The sequence below is a fragment of the Peromyscus californicus genome, unplaced genomic scaffold (assembly GCF_007827085.1).
Source record: "Peromyscus californicus insignis strain IS unplaced genomic scaffold, ASM782708v3 Scaffold_15__1_contigs__length_86483966, whole genome shotgun sequence".
In the NCBI taxonomy this organism is placed as follows: Eukaryota; Metazoa; Chordata; class Mammalia; order Rodentia; family Cricetidae; genus Peromyscus; species Peromyscus californicus.
This window is the reverse complement of record NW_026294447.1, coordinates 19,091,376-19,113,983: the sequence shown is the minus strand read 5'-3', so window position 1 is coordinate 19,113,983 and position 22,608 is coordinate 19,091,376. Positions and strand designations below refer to the sequence as shown.

Below are 22,608 nucleotides of genomic sequence, written 5' to 3'. Positions count from 1 at the left end.
CAGTTCTGTATAAGCAGTAATGCTAAAATTCCACTTCCAAAATATGATCAAATATCCTGTGATTTGCCTCAATTCCGCCATTTTTTCTCACCTTCAAGATATACTGTCATAGTCATTTCTATTATCTCAACTTTCATGATGCTCCAACAAGCCAGTTTTGCATCTTCTAGCTTTTCCGTCTATTAAGTAGCCCCAAGTCCTGGATACTTTATTTGAAGTATCTGAGAGACACAACACTTCTCTCCTGCTGCAAATGCCTTCCTTAGATCTGGTCCTGCACAGGTTCTCATGCACTACCAAGCAGTCTTCTTCTTAGCTAATCTTTCTTTCATGCCACCATTACTGTCCTTTAATAACACATTCTGGCAACACGTGCCTTATCTTTAGAAAAACTTCCAGAAAACAACAGCAAAGAAAATGAATCAAGTTCAAATTCTTCAGCTAGGCACATCCTTTGCTGTTTTCAAGCTGCATTTTCCTCTAGATGTTTCTTTAATGAGCTATTTTCCAGCTACAGTGAAAGGGGGGGCGGGCAAAGAGCCTTCTACATCTATTGGCTTTTATATATCTATCAGTTTTATCATGTCTATTTTTATAGTTTGGCAAAGTATGAAGTAAGGGGAATGACCCGAAACAAGGTCTAGGCAGAGTTCTAAATCTACTGTGTATTGCAGATGTTAAGAGCTCTGTCTTAATTTCCTCATTTCTAAAATGGAGATCATAAAGCCTACTTGTTTAGAACTTAAAGATTCAATGAAGTGAGTTCACTTAATAGAGTTATCTAAATGTAAGCCATTACTACTTATGAAAAGGAAAGGGAAATTAACATAAGCATAAAAGACAGGACAACAGTGAGATTTCTACTTGGCAGAACACTGATTTCTCCACATGGAGAATCATTTCTATTCTACCTTATATATGTTCTTCTTTTTAATGTTTTTCTCTTGCTTTGTGCTAGATGCCTCTTTGGTGGGTGCAATGGTTGATTTAACATCAACCTGTTGCAAATTAGAATCACCTAAGTGAGTAGGGAGCATCAACTGAGGAATTGTCCTAATTGCCTTATTGATGTGGGAAGACCCACCCAGGGAGCTTGGCAAAAGGGAGATCATTGGCCTTTTTGCTTGCTCTTCCTTTCCTCTTGCTGCTGACTTGGAGTTGCTACTGGTGCTGATTCCTTTACCAGCACTTTCAGGGTTCCATCACTGACTGGGAGCAGTGGCTTTCCAGAACTGCCCCAGCTTTTTGGCACTAGATTGGAAGTGCGGGAACACTCAACCTCATGGACTGGTCAACTGCCAATTTCTTGGCCTTTCCAGTTTAACAGAGACATTGAAGGAGTACTTTGACTGCTGTGGTTACTAGCTCAACTCAACCTGACTTTAAAAATCTTTCTCTCTGTGTACATAAATATTCTTCCTTTCTATCAGTTCTTTTCCTCTGGAGAAATCTGATTCAGTGTTTTACATGTTTTCTTTCAGACAACTAATGCAGTGTTCTGAGTTCAAATGACTGAAGAGTTCCCTTGTCCATCTTGAATAAGACTATACCAAAAAGAAAGGAGACAAGAACCACTGGGATAAAGAGAGATAAAGAACATTGCAAGTCTTGACTGTTTCTAATATTTAGGTATTTTAATGTGATAAACATCATTGCATGAAGATCCCTATATACTGATGAATGGTTTCCCAGGAAGAAAACATTGTTTCCTCTTTCAATTCTAAATAACTACAAGGACTGTTAGATTAATTTAATATCATAGTACAAAACTGATGTTCTGAAAAACAGAGTTTCTTAATGTTCTTTTATCCATAACCAAATATTTTACTAATTAGGTAGATAACTTTATTTGTCAGGCTCATACTATAGTCAAGGCATTGACCTTAGTCTGAATTCCATGTATACATGCTAGCTTCACTAGAAGATTGCTGTTTCTTTCTTATTTTAGGCTCAACTATATTTACTGATTTTGTTTTTTGAGAATTATATGACTTAAGATTTTCAATCAATAGTTCTACTTTTGTGCTCTATTGGTGGCTTGTGCTTACAGGTAGAAATCTACAAAAGCAGATATGAAGAATTTAAGTGTCTTATTAATAAGCAATACTGACGTGCTTGCTCAAACACACACACACACACACACACACACACACACACATACACACACACACACACACACACTTGAAATTCTCAGATCTTAACGGTCTTAATGGATCCTATAACAGTAATAGACATAAGCCAACTGATAATACCATTCAGAAGCAAGAATGTTAGCTCTTTATGAATTTGATACTTGAAAAAAATTCCTTTTACAACTGGTTCCATACGTGAATCTACTCAATGTGTTTTACAGAGTTAAAGCCTAGTCCATCAGGCCTGCTTATCATAGCTATATCCCAACTTCATTGTAGAATGAAAACAAGTGTGGAGAAAGGCATGCGGAATGCCAAACTCAGGACTGTTGAGAATTTTCTAGTAAAAATATATTGTGTTTATTTCTTCAATTAAACAAAATGATAATGACTTTATTTATCAACCTAACTGAACTATGTAAGGGTTAATTAGTTGAAATGTTTTTTTCTTGATAATAGTTGATACATTAATAAAGAACATTATCAAATGCTAAGGAAACTGAAATATTATGTGAAAATCTGCATATATTTTTCACTACAAGTCCTCTAAAATATCTCAGTAAAATAACTGATAATATTGGAAGCTGTTAAGATAAATAGTTGAGGTCAGTTACTAACATTGGCTCAGTAACTGCTAAGTTGTTATAAAAAGTAAATTATTCTAAAAAATGAATAGTTCAAGAACCAGTCAGATATACTTTCTTGGCTTTAAAAGATAGTTTCTAACAGTAGAAATGTAACAAAAATGATAATATTATGCTTGTATTTTCCCCTTTCATTTATTTATTTAAAATTGTTATTAAACAACTTATGTTTGTTAGTTCTTGAGGAAATTGCAAAGGTCTGGTAATGGAAAGCCAATTCACATAAATAATACTAATCCAGTTGGTGGAATAAAAGTAGTGTTTAGATGATACTCTGATAGCATAAAAGTGTTCCAAGGGCAGGGTAACAGAAAGTCTGGTAACAGGTGACTAAATAGAAGCCTTTGGTGGAAAAATAGGGATTGATCTACTCCAGAGAAGAGCATTAAAAAGCAATATTTTGAAGAAAACACAATGAGCCTTGACAATGATTGAGCCTGGACAAATGTTTCTCAACTGTAGATATTTGATTATATTGAAAGGCATTGGGGGAAGGTGTGTTAGTGTGATTTCTGCTGCTAGTAACAGAATGCCACAGGTAAGTTTCAAAGAAAAAAAGATTGTCTAGCATATGGTACTAGTCCAAGGTCAAGGGCTTTGCATCTGGTGAAGGTTTTCTTTCCATCCACATCCTAAGTCAGCACAGGATATTAAGTGATGAGTGGGCCCTTCTGGTGAATGTCTTGCTCTTTCTCCCTTTTCTCACAAACAGTATATGTCAATGTGGCAAAATACCTATTAGAAACAGCTGGAAAGAGGAAAGATCTAGTTCTGCTCATGATTTCAAAGGTTCAGTCCATGGTTTCTTGTAGTTTGGAACCTGTCATTGGGCAGAATGTCATGGTGGCAGAAGCTGTTGACATCTTGGGTTGAAAATAAGAAACAAATAGGAAGGGGCTTGGAATAATACCCAAGGACATAACCCCACTGACCTAATGCCTCCAGCCATGTCTCACCCCCTAAATGTTTCAAAACTTCCACAAATAGAGCCACTAGCTGGGGACATCTCATAAGACCCAAGGTAGTCAAATATATATATATATATATATACAATTCATTAAGTTTCTTACTCCCTTTCCAGCAAATTTTTCTCCTGTATTGAGTCATCAATACAGTTACAATGAAAAGGATGAAGCAGATGAGTCCCCCACACTCAAGTCTTACGAAGTCTACTAAGTTAAGTTTCTCTCACATGCTTTATAAAACTGTCCTGTCTCTTTAACCTGTTACATCTGATCTACTGACTCAGTGTTTACTTCCAGAGTCTTTTAGTTATTTTTAACAAAATAAAATATAATAAGATAAAACAAAAAGCATCACACTGAAGTTGGACAAGGAAAACCAAAAGATGGGAAGGCGTTCCAAGAAAATGTACTAGACTCAGAGACCCAATCATTCACACACTCAGGAGTCCCATAAAACTGCTAAGCTGAAAGCTATGTTATATACACAGAGGACCTCCTGTAGACCCATACTGGCTCTCTGCTTACTGCTTCAGTCTCTATGAGTTCATATGAGCTTTGCTCAGTTGATTTAGAGGGACCTTTTCTGTAGTCTTCCATCTGCTCTGGCACTTACACTTTTTTCCACCTCCTCTTCCATGGATTTCCCTGAGCTCTGAGGGGAGGGATTTGATGAGACATCCTATTTTGAGCTGTGTGCTTTAAGGTCTTTTTCTTTGAATACTGTCTGACTGTGGGCCTCTGTATTTGTTCCCATTTGCTGCAGAAGGAAGTTTCTCTGATAATGATTGAATAAGGAACTGATCTATGAGTGTATCATAGATCTACAAGAATACCATTAGGAATCATCTTATTGTTGCTTTTAAAAACAAACAAGCAACAACAAATAAAACAAAACAGTAGTATTTGATTTTTACCCTAGGTTTCTGGGCTCTCTGGTCTCTGGTTCTTGGTCTCTGGTTCAAACAGTGTTGGCTGTGGGTCCCATCTCATGGAGTGGGCCTTAAGTCAAAACAGACATTGGTTAGTTATTCTCCAAGGTTTGTGCCACCATTGCATTAGCCTATTTTACAGGCAGGACAGATTGTAGATCAAAGGTTTTATGGCTGGGTTGGTATTTATGTTTCTTTTATTTTTTTTTTTTGGTAGCCTGCAAAGTACCTTCCTGAGCCAAAGACACTAGAAGATAAAGGTGAAGGTTCTATGTAGGCACCAACTCAACAACTCCATATTCAATGAGTTGTGTAGGTGTTGACCTCAGCAATGGGGCCTTGCTGTCCATGTGCAAAGAGAAACCTATTATCTTGCCAACCACCTGGGTTGTTTGGGAATTTACACAGGATACTTTTGCTCCAAAACTAAATTGAATGAAACCAGTACCAGCACAGGAAGCTTTATTTGGTGACAAAAGATGGCCAATAGGTAGGTGCTCTGTCTCCCTCATTATTTGGAGACTTCATTCAAATCACCTTCACATATTACAGGAAGTTTCTACTATACTAGGTTTTCACCTTGCCCCTCCAATGCCCTTCAGTTCTAGCTTTCTCTTCCCACATTCCTGCTTCAATTCCATCTTCCCTCTCCTTTCCCTACATGATTCTCTCATTCCCATCCCCCCACCTGGCTCAAGTCTACCTATAAAATCTATTCTATGCCCCCCCAGGAGGATCCATATGTCACCCCTAGACTCCTCCTCTGTGCCTACCCTCTATCAATCCATGAACTGTAACTTGGCTATCATTTATTTAACAGTTAATATTCGGACATAAGTGAATGTGTACAATATTTCTGTCTGAGTTTGGGTTGACTCACTCGGGATGCTGGTTTTTTAGTTGCAACCATTTGCCTGAAAATTTCGTGATGTCATGTTTTTAGCAGCTGAGTAATACCCCTAAATATACCATATTTTCTTTATCCATTCTTCTGTTGAGGGACATCTAGGTAGTTTCCAGTTTTTGATTATTATGAATAGGGTAGCAATGACTATGGTTGAGCAAGTGTCCTTCTGATAGGATAAAACATCCTTTGGATATATGCCCAAGAGTGGTGTAGCTAGGTCTTGATGTAGATGGATTCTCATCTTCCTGAGGAAGCACCATATTGATTACCATGGTAGCTGTACAAGTTTTCACTCCCACCAGCAATGGAGTAGGGTTCCCCTTGCTCCACATGCTCGCCAAAATGAGCTGCCACTTGTTTTATTGATCTTAACCATTCTGACAGGTATAAGGTGCAATCTCATAGTATTTTTTTTATTTTCATTTCCCTGATGGCTAAGGATGTTGAACATTTCTTAAGTGTTTCTCAACCATGTGAGTATCCTCCACTGAAAATTCACTGTTGAGATCTGTACCCCTCTTTTAAATTGAATTGTTTTGTTTTTTTCATATCTAGGTTCTTGAGTTTTTTTTTTAAATATACTTTGGGTATTATGGACTCAGTGTTTTATCAGCTCTTAATATAAAACTCAACCTAATCCCTGACACATTTTGTCCCATTTTAACTACCTCTAGGACTTGTCAGCATTTCCTTAGACCCCCCCCCCACTGAGAAATATAAAACATCCTTCCTGTTTATTACATATCTCCACCTCTAGTGTTCCTATAGCCATCAACAGATAGGAGGATTTTGCTTTGATTGTTCTGTTTTTGGAGTTCTGGGAATCCAAGGTAGGGCATAGTGCATGCTAAATAAGTATTCCACCCGTCACCTACACCCTGATTCCTAGACAAGAAGTTTTAAATAACATGGAAGTAAATGAAACAGCTTAGTGTACCAGGGATGGCTTAGCATCAGGAAGAGCACAACCATGAACTGGAATTTAAGAAAAAGGACAACAGGGAACAGTTGTCATGGCTCTGGAGTGGTAACTTTGGAAGAGTAATGAAGTAACTTGGAAGCCAAAGGAAGACAGAGCTTCAAAAGGAGATGGGTAAGTCATATGAAATTTCATACAGAGATATGAGAAAGCCCTGAAAGGCACCCAACAGCTTAGATGGTCCTGAGATAGGATCAGTATAAAGATGTTCACTGATACCTATTGGTGGTACTCAGAATTAAGGGGCAGGTAAAGTTATAAAAAAAAAAAAAGTAAATTGTACATGTAAGCCAATAACATTAAATAAAAACAAATAACATCCACTATTGTCCATACATCTTTTATTTCGAGTTTGTAATAATCATTTAATCATCTTCAAATCATTCAGCACATGAGCAAACCTTAACTGCCAGCAACTTATTTGGAGGCTCTAGTCTTCTCTTTTTTCATCTCATTCAATATCACTGTATTCAGTCTCCTATACCTCACTCATCAGTCCAATACACTCTCCATCTAATATTTGATTATTGTCTAAAAACATGAGAGAAGATGCATTGTTTTTAAATTTAAACTGCCTTGCAGTTACAAGGTAATATAGAATATAATCTAAACCCTATAGATTTGCACATAGGATTCAGAGACAAGCTGATGGTGATGTCAAATGTCTATAATCTCAGTACTCAGCAGGCTTAAGTAAGAGAATTATATGATTGAAGCTAGCCAGACCTACATGCAAGACTCTGTCTCCAAAACAAACAAAAATGTGAGCAAAATTCACTCGTATGAACTTTGTGGTATCAGTCCTCTGCCATATAGGTACTTAGTCTTAGTCATATTCTTTCCTACTAGCAAACATTCCAGGTACCCTAGACATATCACTTGACAAAGATGATAATATGTTGACCTTACATATAAATGAATGAATAATTAAGTACTAATTGTTAGGATCAATGGAATAAGAACTCAGTTGTTACTTTGAAACTACTGTGCATATAAAATATTTTTATGACTTCTGACTTTTGTCAAGTTGCTTTTCTACTCTAAAGACAATTCTAATTCCAGTGGTGGATATTGCTATGTTAACCTCCATGCCATCGCTGGACTGATTGTGTCTGTGTCTCTGTGAACCAAGCAAAGTGGTGTCACTTTCCAATCAATGAAGGAAAGTGCAGGCCTCTGTGTGCTGACTCTGCACCCTGGAGCTCAGCCAGACTGTCGGCAGCCTTTAGAGGATGCAGAAGGTTCATTTAATCTTGAGAAAGTCTTTGAGATTAGAATATAAATCAAGGTATGGGTAAGAGGGAAACAAAATAGTTGAGACTTTAAGTTCGATCACTTGGTTAGATTTTTTTTTTGTTTAAGAGATTTATTAAGGACATAAATTAATATCAAACATTACAAAGTTCACCTATGAGCACAAATTAATTTCTTAAAACAATTTTAATATATAGAATAGGAACATAACAACTATTCCAGTTGTAACATAGCCTTGAACATACAATAATTAGCTGAGTTATTAAGAGAATGGATAAAGAAAATGTGATATATATGTATATATACATATATATATATATAATTATTTTAAGGAGTAAATCTTTTAAATGATTTATTTATTTTCATTTTATGTGCATTAGTACTTTGCCTGCATGTATATCTGTGTGAAGGTGTCCGATTTCCTGAAACTGGAGTTACAGATGGGTGTGAGTTACCATGTAGGTGCTGGGACATTAACTTGGGTCCTCTGGAAGGATATCCAGGGGTCTTTACTATTAAGCCATCTCTCTAGCCTCTACAATGATTATTTATCTTTGAAGTAATTTTATACTATAGGGCATTTTGTCAAGGAAACTAAAGCAGATTGAGAAGACATAAAAAGATTCACAGAGAACAAGAAGGGAAGAGTTTGTAAGGTTAAGGTATAGAGAGCCCAGAGAGCTCCCATCTGGGCCAGAGAGCTCCCATCCGGCCCAGAGCATTAATAAATGATTGAGATAGAGAAGCTAAGAACCCTGATTTGATTGTCACAAATTGTATACATGTATTATATTGTCACCTTGTACCATCAATACACACATTTTTTTTAAAATGTCAGTTAGTAAAATGTGAAGGGATATTTTAATAATGACTACAGGATTAGATTATTTATTTCAAATACTAACTAGAATCTTGGAAAAGCAAAAAAATAAAAGTAAAAGTAGCTACTTAAGTTTTTGAAAAATGGCTATATCTATCTATGTCATAGGGTTTGGTGATCCAAATATCAAGACTCTTCATAAGCTTCTTATCTTCCAGTCCTCTTACAGGCTGAAGAATATGCTGATTCATACTTGATCAGCTTTAATTAGTAACAATATTTAATTTTCTAACAGAAAGCATTATTTAAAAATAACACCCATTAAAGACTTCTTAAAGATGACTGCACATCTGGATATTCATAATGTCACATACCTGTTTCAACAAATTAAAAAACTTGAAAGGAATAGACTCTGTGAAACATCTCAAGTCTATCCTTGATTTTAGCATTATTAAGACATGGATATGAGAAAGCTTCATGTATTCCTTTATTACTTACAGTGTGAAGCCACAAGATGAAATCTTCTTTGCTTACTGAGAATTAAAACAAGATTCCTTGTTCATGCTGGGAACTGAAGGCTCTATTGCCTCAAATCAGCCTTTTGGCTGGCTTGATATAGATGAATGTGGGATGAAACTCCACATTATAACACCTCCCATTTAGTTATTAAGGTCAGAGATGGGGGCAGACAGTATAACTAAGGAATTCACCATTGCCTCTTGGAAAATGACACAGTCCACAAAGGGAGCTTCCTAAGAGTTTTATAATATCAAACTGATATGATTCTTAATATTTAATTCATATAGCTTCCTCTAAACATTTGTTTATAATAGGGAGATAATTTGCAAAGTACAATACAGGTTTAGGTAATTTTAATATTCACATGAAACACTATATTCCTTCTGTGCGCCTGTGCAAATTGATGAAGAGAAGACAGGGATAAACACTTCACCATCCCATTTCCTTTCTCCTTTCTCCTTCTCATTCTTTCTTCCTGTAATTGTCCCTCTCTCTTAGTACCTAGGATCATCCTCACTGTCTCATGTATTCTAGGTATCTTTATTTCCTCATTAAACTTTGTAAACCAGTGTTAGACAAATCAACGTTGCAGTAGTCATGACATTTCTGGCAAAATCAGTTACCTCCTCTTACTATGTCAAATTATGCCTACAAACGCTCATCTGTGTTCAAACATTTTACAGGAAGTCCTATGGAACAGCCATGGCTCTCATGGTTGAGATGATAATCTGAAACCAGAGTATGCATTCTTTTCAACACATTGTAAAAACAGACATTTCTTCCAGTGGTGTTAAATTTAATGAAAAAATGTTGGCTCTGTATCATGCAGATAAATTGATTGAGTTATTTCTAAATGCCACATTACAATCTTCACAAAGATCTATGTAAAAGGAAATATTGAACAGGGGACGGACCACAAGCTGGTGTTAAATAACTTACCAGAGGTAATAAAGGTATTTTAATACAGATTTCATATTTCCATACATTTTAACATTGGGTAAAAAACAATAAAATTTGTTTATTTCAAAATTATTAAACATTTGCCCATTGGTATCTTTTGGTGTCACAAAACATTTTGAAGATGTCTGTAATAGTATCAAAGTATTTATGGAGCTCTCCATCCTCCCATTGACATCAGACACTAAGCTACATGTGCAAAAGAAACTCTTCAGACAAGCCCAGAAATTTATAATTCTTCTAGGGAAATTCTGCACCAAGCACTACTGATAGTGTGGAATGATAGAAATGGTCAAGTTGTAGGGCTAAATGAAGACATCTTGAGTAATCAAGCATGAGATATGCCTTGGGCAGCTCCTGTGGGCTCTCCTTAAGATTAATTTGGGGAAATGTAGGACAGCAAGTGAACAGCTAAGATGCAAAGCTTGTTAGGTCCTCCTTCACTGACAGACTCCTACTGTTCCTGCTTCTCTTTAACCTTATGCTCTTTAGTTCATCTTCTAGGACATCTATTCTCATCAATATAAATCTGCGAGGATTTTCACTCTGGTTTGCGGTTTTTTCTTTCTAAATATAAAGTGCCTGGGTCTCCTTGGAAGAAAGGTGCTACAGGACGATCGGAAAGGGATTGACTAAAATTAGAAATATCATCACATTCACATCTTTTCCCAATAATTTAGTACTTTTGACAACGAACTATTTTAGTGTATCATGGGGTTTCACAGTGATTGTAAATTAAAGCTTTCCTTACATAGACTGAAATGTGCCTGACTTGGTAAATTCTCAACTGTCTGAGAACTCCATTTCAGGGAATGAATGTTAACTGATTTAATTTTAACCTCGGTGGCCTAGTGACTGAAATGAATACTGAAAATAAGAAATTTAAGAGTAAACACATATATGAGGCCACTGTGCCTAGTGAGTCACAGACAGCCTTCAACTACCATTTGCAACTAATGATTTATATGCAGAGTTTTGTCTCAGACCTGAGGAAAACAGGCCAAATAGAAAACTGAATACTTTTATTCTCATCCTCCATATGAACCTGACTTTGAAGTGCTAACTAAGGATCTAGAGTTAACTGTTTTCTGTTCTTTTTTTTTTTTTTTTTTTGATTTTTCGAGACAGGGTTTCTCTGTGTAGCTTTGCGCCTTTCCTGGATCTCGCTGTGTAGACCAGGCTGGCCTCGAACTCACAGAGATTCGCCTGGCTCTGCCTCCCGAGTGCTGGGATTAAAGGCGTGCGCCACCACCGCCCGGCTTGTTTTCTGTTCTTTTTCTTCAGTAATATGGGAATTAGATGGATCCTGTAGGAATGTTTTTTCAGCATGTGTATATTTGTTTTTATGTCTACTTAAAGTAAGTGATTTTACTTAAAATTAGCAATACGTTCTTTGACTTTCAAACTTCAAAATTGGCATTTGAAAACACAAAATTGTTTATTGGCCCACTTTGCAGGATAAATAAATGTCTGTTCAACCCCATTAGTTTTAAACCCATGATTTAGGATTCTTTTAAATGTGCTAAAATTAACAAGACTTAACGCTGTGGGTACAGAAAATGACAATACGAAATAATAAGTCATGCTGAGAATTGGACATTTGACAGGATTTCAATTTTTAATCTGGCCTCTCAGTTTGGGTGATCCTTTCTTTGTGGCAACAGATCAGAAAATATTTGCTTGTCAATAAATGTAGGCAGTTGCTGCACCACGGCAGACCTGAGTAAGCTTGAAATTTAGAAGGTAATGCCAAGCCAGAAGAATAGCTGGAGAGAATATGGTTTGATTTTCTAAACCACCAAGTGATTTGGTAATTGCAGTTTATATTGGCAACTGAATTCAAGATGTCACAGTTTAATACACAGTGAAGGTCAGTTATTACTTCATTATAATTATCCAAGGGCATCATTATACTATATTTGATTGAGTTTCTTTCTTTTAACAGCTTAAGAATTGTAAATGCCTCTCAGTTTGCATTATATACATATTTATGTGAAGGTAACTAAAATAAAATGATAAATTTAAATGATATGTGGTACTTACAGTGTTTTATGTTAAAAAAAAGCTTGCAATACCTATGTATAAATTATCTTAAGTTTGTAAGATAACACAATATAACTAATTATTTTATAGAAATAGTTTTCTAATTAAAAGAATAAACTGTTTTTAAAAATCTTTGCAATTATAATAACTTGCCTACTCAGTCAATTAATGTAATAATTATAACTCCAGTTTTTTTATTACTTAATATCAAATCACTTAAAGTGTCTACTCAAGTGATAAAAAATATATATCCTTTAAATTTTTTTAAATTTTGAATAAATAACATAAGATGGATCTCTTCATCATATTATTATACTATATGAGAACTTCATTTTACTTGGGAGGGAATTATCATGGTTATATAATTAATTGTACTCATTGATCTGCATTAAATTATGGTTTATTATCACAAGATTGTGAATGAAATGAACAAGGATTTTGCAAGGCAGAGGGAAGTTCACAATTTTAAGTTTAATCAACAATGTGAAGGATATTTTACCAATCTGTGAGGATAATTTTGATTATCAACTTAATCAGATTTGAAGGAGTAGGAGATTAGTAAGTGCTCCCCTGGATGTGTCTGAGATTTTTATGTCCAGGGAGGATTAGCTAAAGAGGACCTAGTCTGAGTGTGGTAGGCTTGGCCCCAGATGAAATAAGAAAGGAAGCTAGGAGGAAGTCAGTAGCCATGTTCTCATCTCTCTCCTGGTGGTTGCCATGTGAGCGGCTCTGTTCTGCCTTGACCTCCCTGCTGTCTGGAATCATGCCCTTTGTTTTCTTCCTTCAAGTTGGTTTCTCAGCTACTTATTTCTTAGCAACAAATAGCTAAATAACATAGGCAACCATTATCTGGAAGAGAGCTGTCAGGACTACCAACCCAGGTACTTTGAAAGCTTTCAAAACTGTTGTGAGGGATGTTTGGAGGAATGGGTTAGTAAAGCCCAGAATGATTGCTAAATGACTCTGGCGGGAACATTAATACTACATTTTATCAAAACCATCTCTCTGCATTTTGTCGGTGCTCTGAGAATTTGTAGAAGGTTTGGTTTAAAAGTGAGGGGCTAATTAATCCGACTGAGGAAATCAAGGCACTCCACCTCATGGCATGAATTTGCCGTCTCCTTTTTGCCAAGTTTATAATGAGACTTAGGTGAGAGGCAAGCAAAAAGCAGAGAAGAAAAGTTTGAAAACTTTGCTGTTTTCCAGGAAAAGAAATATGTGTGGGGGTTGGGAATGAGGAAAGTGCAATTGCTAAGATGATGTGAACAAGTAAGAAGAAGACAAGTGCTTTGCAATGTGGTAGTCAAAGTGATGTCTTAATGGTGTCTTGGGAATTGGCCATACCTGTCCTATGATAAAAACAAAAAGGTAAGAATCAGGTGGGAAACCCTGCTTTGAGAAAGAAACTCTGTGTGTCATCACTCTCACAGTGCCATTTAGGCAAGTGTTTGTCCACATCCATCCACCCAAGCATTGAGAAGTTTCTGCAGCTCTGGTTCAAGGGCCTTCCCACTGCTTGGTCTGGAGATATCCATGTAATACTGCTTTTTCAGGTCTGAAAATGCACGAGTAATGAGGTCTACAGGCTTCCAGCTCAATTCCAAAGAAAGGATTAGAGGCCCAGTAACACAACACAGAGGCTGACCCTTGCAAGCATCCTGGTGAAGGAGATTTGTGAAACCATGAAGCAGAAATTGGTGGTGCGATAAAGACCTCAAGAAGATGGAAATGACAGGAATCTAGATGCTCCTCTGAAGAAAGACACAGGCATTGAGAAGAGTCAGTTTAGGAGAAGAGCATGTGAGTTACAAATGGCAAAACCATAAGGACAGGGCTGCCCCAGACCTTTGGGGCTCATATCTCATCAACATGTGCCTTGATGCTAGACTTAAAGGTATAGATTTATGTGTGTGTATGTTTTTGTTGTTGTTTGTTGTAATGGGTAGCCATTCCAGCTTTGATCTAGAAGTTCCAACCCCCATTGAGGCTTCGGCAACTGTCACGCCTGCAAGATCTGGATGGGCCAGCGCTCTCTCTGTTCTGGGACCCTTGACGGTGGAGGTTGACTGAGCAGAGCTCCAGAGAACACCGCTGGACTGCGATACACCTTCCCCAGACCCCGCGACCCACCTATCCCTTCATTTGTAAGTTACCCACTAAATAAATCTTCCTTTTACGTGGAGTGGCCTTAATAATTTCACCAATAGTTTGTTTTGTTTTGGTCATAGCTCCTTTCTATGCCCCATTCTTCATTTTTAGAATGAGAATGCTAACTGTGTAGCACCATGTATTAGAAGAACGTGATTCTCCTTTCCCCTTTTTGAACAGGACCTCACTGTTAAAGTCTGCCTTGAATTTCAGAAAAGACCTCAAACTTGAACTTTGGAAAAATGTTGGCATTGTTAAGAATATGGGGATTCTTGAAGCTGGAATGATGCATTTTGTGTTGTGAGATAGACATGAGCCTCCTGGGGACCAGGTGCTTGGGGGTTAAGGTGGACTTCTGATGGTTAATCATATTGTCAGCTTGTTTGATTTGAGAAAGGCCTAGCAGATTCTCAAAGCACATTTCTGTCTGTAACTGAGGAAGAAAACTCTATCCTGACTGTGGGTGGTACCATTTCACAGTCTAGAGCAGCAGTTCTCAACCTGTGACTTGCAACCCCTTTGGAGGGGCTGCCAAGATCATCAGAAAACACAGATATTTACATTATGATTCATAACAAGCAAAATTATAGTTACGAAGTAGCAATGAAAATAATTTTATGTTTGAGGTCACCACAACATAAGGGATTATATTAAAGGGTTGCAGCATTAGGAAGGTTGTGAACAACTGATCTGAAGAAATTAGTAAAATAATTTGGCAAGGAGACATTGTTGCTTTCTCATTGCTTCCTCTCTGCCAGTGAGTGAGGTCTTCTGCCCTGCCACATCCTTCCCACCATCATTGACAAAAAGGTCTGAAACTGTAAACTGAAACAAATCATTTTCCCTTTAAGTTGTTCACTCAGGTATTTCGTCGTACTGACTAATACAATTACTGCACACACATTTCTAGTCATTGACAAACCAATTGGCTGCAGGGAGATTGTTGCCCAGCATTTACAACTGCCAACTTGCCTGGATTCAAATCCTGTTTCATGATGCCATCCTTTGATTGGCATGTGTGTTGGTTAGCTTTTGGGCAACCCAAGATATGTTAAAGCCATCTGGGTAGAGGGGGCCTTAATTGAAGAATTGCCTCCATCATATTACCTGTGGGTAAGTCTGTGGGACATTTTCTTGGTTAATAACTGATGTAGGAGAGACCAGCTATCTATGAATAGTACTGCCTCCTAGAGAGGTGGTCCTGAGTGTATATGAAAGCAAATGAAACACACCACAGTTGGCAGTCTAGTAAGCAGTATTCCTCCATGGTGTTTGAATCCATTTCTGACTCTAGGTTCCTTTCTTGGGATTCTGCCCTGTTTCCCTCTATGACAGACTGTAAGCTATAGTATGAAATAAACTATTTCCTCCCTCAGTTTTTTTTGGTCATGGTCTTTATAACAGAGATAAAAAGCAAATATAAATAGTGTTTTACAGTACTGGATCCTGGATTAAGCTTTGGTCCATTCACAGTGAGAAGGCAAAATGTCTGAAGTATCACATTTTTGAAACATTTAATTAGTATTAAAAAAAAAATCCAGGGCTTCAGAGTGAGACACTGTGAAAAAAAAAAAAAAGAAAGCAAAAGAAAAAAAAGAAAAGAAAACCATAAACAATAAAACATTTTTAACTTTGCAGTATTTTTTATATTGTATAACTTAGACCTGAGACCTTAATTTAAAATACAAAATGTTGAAATTGGTGGAAGAAAACATAAGAAGTAGATTACAAAATTCAGTTGTAAGAATAGGATTTTCCTGGTAGATTCAGTCAAATCAGGTTCAGTCCCCTCCACCCTTCACCTAGGCTGAGCAAAGTGTCCCTGCATAGGCCCCGGGTTCCAAAAAGCCAGTTCATGCACTAAGGACACCTGGTCCCACTGCCTGGGGCCCTCCCAAAAGTTCAAGCTAATCAACTGTCTCACTTATCCAGAGGGCCTGATCCAGTTGGGGGCTCCTCAGCTATTGGTTCATAGTTCATGTGTTTCTACTAGTTTGGCTATTTGTCCCTGTGCTTTTTCCAATCATGGTCTCAACATCCCCAGGGGAGTTCTTTCCCTGGAGGAGATGGGAATGGGGAATGGGTTGGAGGGAGGGGGGCGGGAGGAGGGAGGACAGGGGAATCTGTGACTGATATGTAAAATTAAATTAAATTATAAAATAAAATTTAAAAAAGAATAGGATTTTCCAAAGAGAACTCCATTTACTCAGGAATTAAGGCAAATAATTTACAAATGGGACTTCTTAAACTGAAATGTTTCTGTACAATAAAGAAAATGGTCAGCTTCATAAAAAGGAAGCTCACAGAGTGGGGAAGACTATTTGCCACCTATACATTTGGCAGAGGATTATTATCCAGAATACACAAAGAAATAAAAAAAAGAGTCAAAAACAAACAAACAAAAACCCCATTCAAAAAGAAGACCCAAGAACTAAATGGAGAGTTCCCAAAAGAAGGAAAAAAAATCGCTAATAGATATCTCAAAAAATATTCATCATCCTAAGCAAATTAGGGAACTGCAAATCAAAACAGCTTTGGGATTTCTTTGTACCACAGTCAGAAAGTCAAAGATCAACAAAATAACCAACAAGAATAATCAACAAATGCTGGAATGGGTGTGGGGAATACTACGGGGTGTTAAAGAAAAAATGAAATCATGGACTTTGCAGGAAAATGGATAGAACTCGAAAAGATTGCATTGAATGAGGTAGCCAAGACCTAGAAAGACAAGCATCTCTTTCATCTAAAGCACCTAGCTCCAAATTTTTAAGTGTGAGCACATATCCTGGAGTAACTAGGAAATTATAAAGGGATCATTGTAAGTGAGGAAAGACCTCTAGAGATGGAGATAGAAGGACATGGGTGTTATGAAGGGGGGGAATGGGAGAAATGGGAAGGGGGCTTCATTTGTGGAGGATGAAGGAGAGTAATACTGAGGGAAAGAGAAGCAGAAGGAACAAAAAGCACTGAAGATATTTGAAAAAGCCGTAAGGAATTATGTTATTCTATGTTTATTTAAAATTAGATATAATATGTAAGTTTAGCTCTATACATGTTTCTATCTATAGATGAAACTATACCTATTAAGGTGACAATTTTTCCCCACAAAAACACAGACTATCTAACTAAAACCTCAGTGCCACACATAGGAATCCTCTCTCTTCAAGTCAGTCATCAGAGAAGTCCAAGAGACTTCCCAAAGAGTATCAGCTTTGCTGTTGCCCTTGGTGTCTTCTAGAACTTGAAGCTAAGACCAACTCTATTGCTGATGACACCACATACTTCAGACATCGGACTTAGAGAATTTAAACTAGAACTGAGCTAGAGACCTCCTCTCCAAGGCCTAGAACTTAGTATCTTCTGGCGTTATGTAAGTAGCCATGGAAGAAAGAAATTTAAAGTCTCACTGAAATGTGAAGGCTATGAACCACAACAATGACCAGCGCAGCAAGATATCCTCAAGGGTGAAATATCAGGGCTTATATTTCAGGGATAATCAACAGGTACCTAAATGGGCATAAACCTTGCTCAGTTTCAAGATCATGCCTGGTACTGTTAACCTAAACAATTTCCTATAGCTGATGAGGTCATGGACATTAGAGGAAAATTGACAACTACCACCTTCATAGACCTTTCCATTTCCCAACTGTATCCTAAATACCTATTCTTATATTCACAGAGAAATGTAGTTATCAGCTCTCATCAATGAAGGTTCTTTTTGTGGTAGATAAAGACCATCACAGAAATGTACAACTGATTAAAATAGAGAGAATTGACTGTGGGGTACACTCCCTTTGTTACTTCTATAATACAACACTTACACTCAAGGCTCAGAGAAAACGGTAGAATGGGGAACAGAAATATTGTAATTGCCAAGGGACTAGGAAGTCTGCTACAAGATACAATCTTCCATATCTGACAGGGAATTGCACCCACAAAATCTGAACCCAAAGAAGACACGCACAATGACACCACTATTTAACATCTAAATATGAATGATGGAACTCTTACAATCCCTCCTTAGATGAAGCACTTCAGGTAAGTAATGGCTGCCAAGAAAGAAAAAAAAATCATCTTTCTCCAATACTCACCTGACAGATTATCCAATCCCAAGTGATTTTCCTTAAGCATGCATATATATATATATTTCATATATATATTTCTAAGAGGGTTAAACAGGTTAGATGGATAGATGATTGAAAGAATAATATATACATTTCACATAGGATATAAATATATGTATACATATATTTAAAGAGGAGGTCGTTGAGATGGCTAAGAGGACATGGGAAGAACTGAAAGGGGAGAGTATGGGGTAGAAATTATATAACCATCATTTATGAAGTTGTAAAAAAAATGATATAATAACTGTTAAAAATCATACAATTGTTCATTGTATGCTTTCCAAAACAAAAATAGATGTGTTTTCAGTCAGTCCTGGTTGGATGAGAATTTGGCCACTTAGTAGTTTTGTGTATCTTGACATTCTCTCATCTCTTGAAACACCCAGTACTTGATTTTCTTGTTTGAAAAATAGGCAGTGTAGTCAAGCTCGTATATTTCATACATTGTCAAGTGTATTTTAATTCCTCATCCTTCTTTAAAATGTTCTTGAGCCAGCTACATGGCTCCCCAGGTAGAGGCTCTCACAGCAATCTCAGTTTGATTCCCAGATTTTACAAGGTGACTGGAGAGAACCAACTACAAAGAGCTGTCCTCTGATCTTCCCACACACTCAGTCACAGAGAGAGAGAGAGAGAGAGAGAGAGAGAGAGAGAGAGAGAGAGAGAGAGAGATATTAAGTAAATAAATAATACATAAATAAATACATAAATAAATACATAAATAAATAAATAAGTAAATAAAAGGCTTAAAATATTGTGAGGAAACAGGAGCTGTAAGCAGAAAGAAACATCCAACTTGGATCTTGGACAAGTTGGGAAGAAGGGATTACTTTCTGAACAACCAATTCATGCAATTTCAAATATAAAAGATAAATAGCAAAACTATGTTTTAAATAATAAGATATTCTCATGTTGTTAGTTAGAATTTTGGAATCAAAGAAGCACTTTGATTTAATTTAAGTTTTTATTTTATTCTTTCATATGATACATACTGACTACAACTTCCCCTCCCTCAACTCCTTACAGTCCCCTCCACACACATACACATACCTCCCCTTTCCCCTAGATCCAAGTCCCCTTCCAGTCTCCTTCCAGAAAAGAACAGGACTACCGGGGACTTCAGTGGAACAAGGCATAATATGATACAGTAAAACTAAGCACAAACCCTCCTATCAAGGCTGGGTGAGTCAACCCAGTAGGAGAAAAAACGGTCCCAAGATCAGGCCAAAGAGTCAGAGACACCTCTACTCCCACTGCCAGAAGTCCCCGTAAAACACCAAGCCAACAACTATAACATATATGCAGAGGACCTGGTGCAGACCCATTCAGGCTCCATGACTACCATGTTAGTATCTGTAAACTCCCATGAGCCCTGCTTGATTGATTCCTCAGACTGTCCTCTCCTGGCTCTCACAATTCCTCCTCCCTCTCTTTTGCAGAGTTCCCCAAGTTGTGACGGGAGGGACCGATAGAGGCCCCCAACCTGGGTTGTCTCCACCTAATGTTTGGCTGTGGATCTTTGCACCTACTCCCATCAGTTGCCGGAGGCAGACTCTCTGATGATGGTTGGGCTAGGTACCAATAGCAGAACATCATTAGGAATCATTTCATTGACTTTTTCCCCCCTAGTTGTGTTTGGTTCTACCCTAGGTCTCTGGGTTATCCAGCTTCCAGTTTCTGGCCGTCCAGGCCTTATCCGGCATGGGCTCCCTCTTGTGGCATGGGCCACAAATTAGACCAGTCATGGGTTGACCACTCTTACAAGCTCTGTGCCACCATTGCCCCAGCACATCTTGCAGGTAGGACACATTGTAGGTAGAAAGTTTTGGGGCTGGGTTGGTGCCCCAGTCCCACCACTGGAAGCCTTGAGGGTTAAAGAAGATGGCCAGTTCAGGCCCCATATCCACCTTCACTAGGAGTCTTTCCTAAGGTTGCCCTTGGAGATTTCAGGGAATTTCCACTGCACAAGTTTTCCACAGCAGCATCTCCATGAATGACCTCCAATTCCGGTCATGTCTCCCCCATACCCTCTTCCTTTATCACCCGCAATCTGATCCCTCCTGTTTCCATCTCCACTAGTACCCGGTCCACAGGCAAAATCTATTCTATTTCCTCTTCCCAAGGAGATCCTGATGCCATCCTAACCTCCCACCCTTGTTACTGAGATTCTGTATGTCTGTGGGTCGTAGTATGATCATCCTTCACTTAACAGCTAATGTCCACCTATAAATGAGTACATACCATGTTTGTCGTTGTGGGTCTGGGTTACCTCACTAAGGATGATTTTTTTTTCTAGTTCCATCTATTTGCCTGCAAATTTCATAATATCATTTTTTTTTTTTTTTTGTTTTTCGAGACAGGGTTCCTCTGTGTAGCTTTGCACCTTTTCCTAGAACTCGCTTTGGAGACCAGGCTGGCCTCAAACTCACAGAGATGATATCATTTCTTTTAACTACTGAGTAACTTTAAAATAATGACATGCTTCAAATATTATTCAAATACCTTACATTTGATGAAAAACTTTGCAGGATATAGTCAGGATGTTGTTAACTACCCAATAAAGGTTATTTGGGATATGAGTAAATTTTGTTTGTCAAATTCACAGTCTTTTAACTGGATATATCACACATAACATGTAATGAATCTCAGTTATGCCAAATATAGCATTCACTTAATCAGAATAGCTTCTGTTTCAAACATTCTGAGAAAAAATGAATTTTAATATTTTGTAAATTCAAACAGTGTGATTCTATATTTAAAATATATACGTGTACACATTTTCGAATATATATTTGTGTGAATTTGTAGTTTGTATGTGCGTTTATGTATGCCTACTTATTACTAAATTGTCCTAGGATTCTTGCTGCTGAAGTAGGAAAAACAGCTCTGAAAAGAAAGGTCTAGTTTTTACTGGACTGTCTTGACAGTAAGGTGTATCTCACAAAGAAACTCCCTGTGAGTATTTTCTACATATGTGAGAATCTGATAGCATTTCCCTTTTGTTGTACTTTTGTTGACTGATTAGTTTCGACATTTTCTTTCTTAGTCTTTTTGCTTCTTTATAAGACCTTTAAACCTGAAGTGAGGGTTCCTGGAATTACTGTTATAACCACAGCACTCTCCAACAATAATAACACTTGGAGTTAAGCAGAATTTTTTGTAACACTTTTTGTAACACATGAATCATAAATAAAAAAACTCACACAATCTTCTTTTAAATATAACATTTATTGATTTCTAAAATTAGTGGAATTTTTCTGTGGAAATGGTATAATTTGCTTTCCCAACATTGAACACTATTTTATCTTTAACAAATTCCATTGGTAATTTATAGTAAACAGTAAACATATTTCAATCTACAGCTTTTAAAATCTTTATTAGCATTTCATGTTCAGCTCAAGGTTTTCATTCTGCTGAAGTATAGGTTTTGAAGGTTCTAGGTGATTATGATCATTCTGCTGTCATTTATACTGATGTGATCACTGTGGTTTCTACCTGAATACTGCTCCTTACTGGCTAAATATTAAGAACCTCTCATTTCTGTGACCATTAGACAACTTGCATCACTTTGGGCCATTCAGCTTATCTCTGCAAGCATCCTGATACATATGTCCTAGTACCAAACTTCCCTGGGGAAAGTGCCTGCATTCTGGAGGGAATGACACACTGGAATTTTTTTTTTTCAAATTGGGAACATACTGATTCCCAGAATCCCTGAATAGGCATCAAAGAGATCTTTGAATTTAACTTCCAATATATGTGTCTAAATCAAGCTCTTACAGTACCTTCTTCCTGGTGATTGTCACAATACTGTGATCAATTAGTTTCTTATACTATCCAACATTAGAAAACATGAGCCCTAGAGTAACGTGGAGTCTAAGAGAAGTTCTATGCCGTAGTCAGTAGTGCACAGAAAGGTTTGAACATTTATTTTTGGTTCCGTTAGTTTTAATTAGTTTGTTTTGAGAGAAGGTCTCTTTGTAGCCCTGGCTATCCTGGAACTTACCATGTAGACCTGGCAAGATACAAAGATCAATGCAATCCCTGTTAAAATACCCACCTCATTCTTCAAATAAAAAATGCCATTCTAAAATTAATATAGAACTATAAGGGATACCAGATAGGAAAAACAAGCCTGAGCAAAAGGAACAATGCTAGGGGATTGCCATCCCATATTTTCAGGTATA

The 22,608-nt window shown here is 37.3% G+C and overlaps 1 long non-coding RNA gene across 1 annotated transcript in view; it reads left to right on the top strand.

The window, feature by feature from the left end:
- LOC128110718 (uncharacterized) overlaps window positions 1–22,608 on the top strand; it is a 37,380-nt gene that overhangs the window by 2,990 nt on the left and 11,782 nt on the right. The window contains exons 2-3 of the long non-coding RNA XR_008218292.1: window positions 13,703–13,949; window positions 14,096–14,293. This is a non-coding gene — a long non-coding RNA (uncharacterized LOC128110718). The remainder of the gene's footprint in view (window positions 1–13,702; window positions 13,950–14,095; window positions 14,294–22,608) is intronic.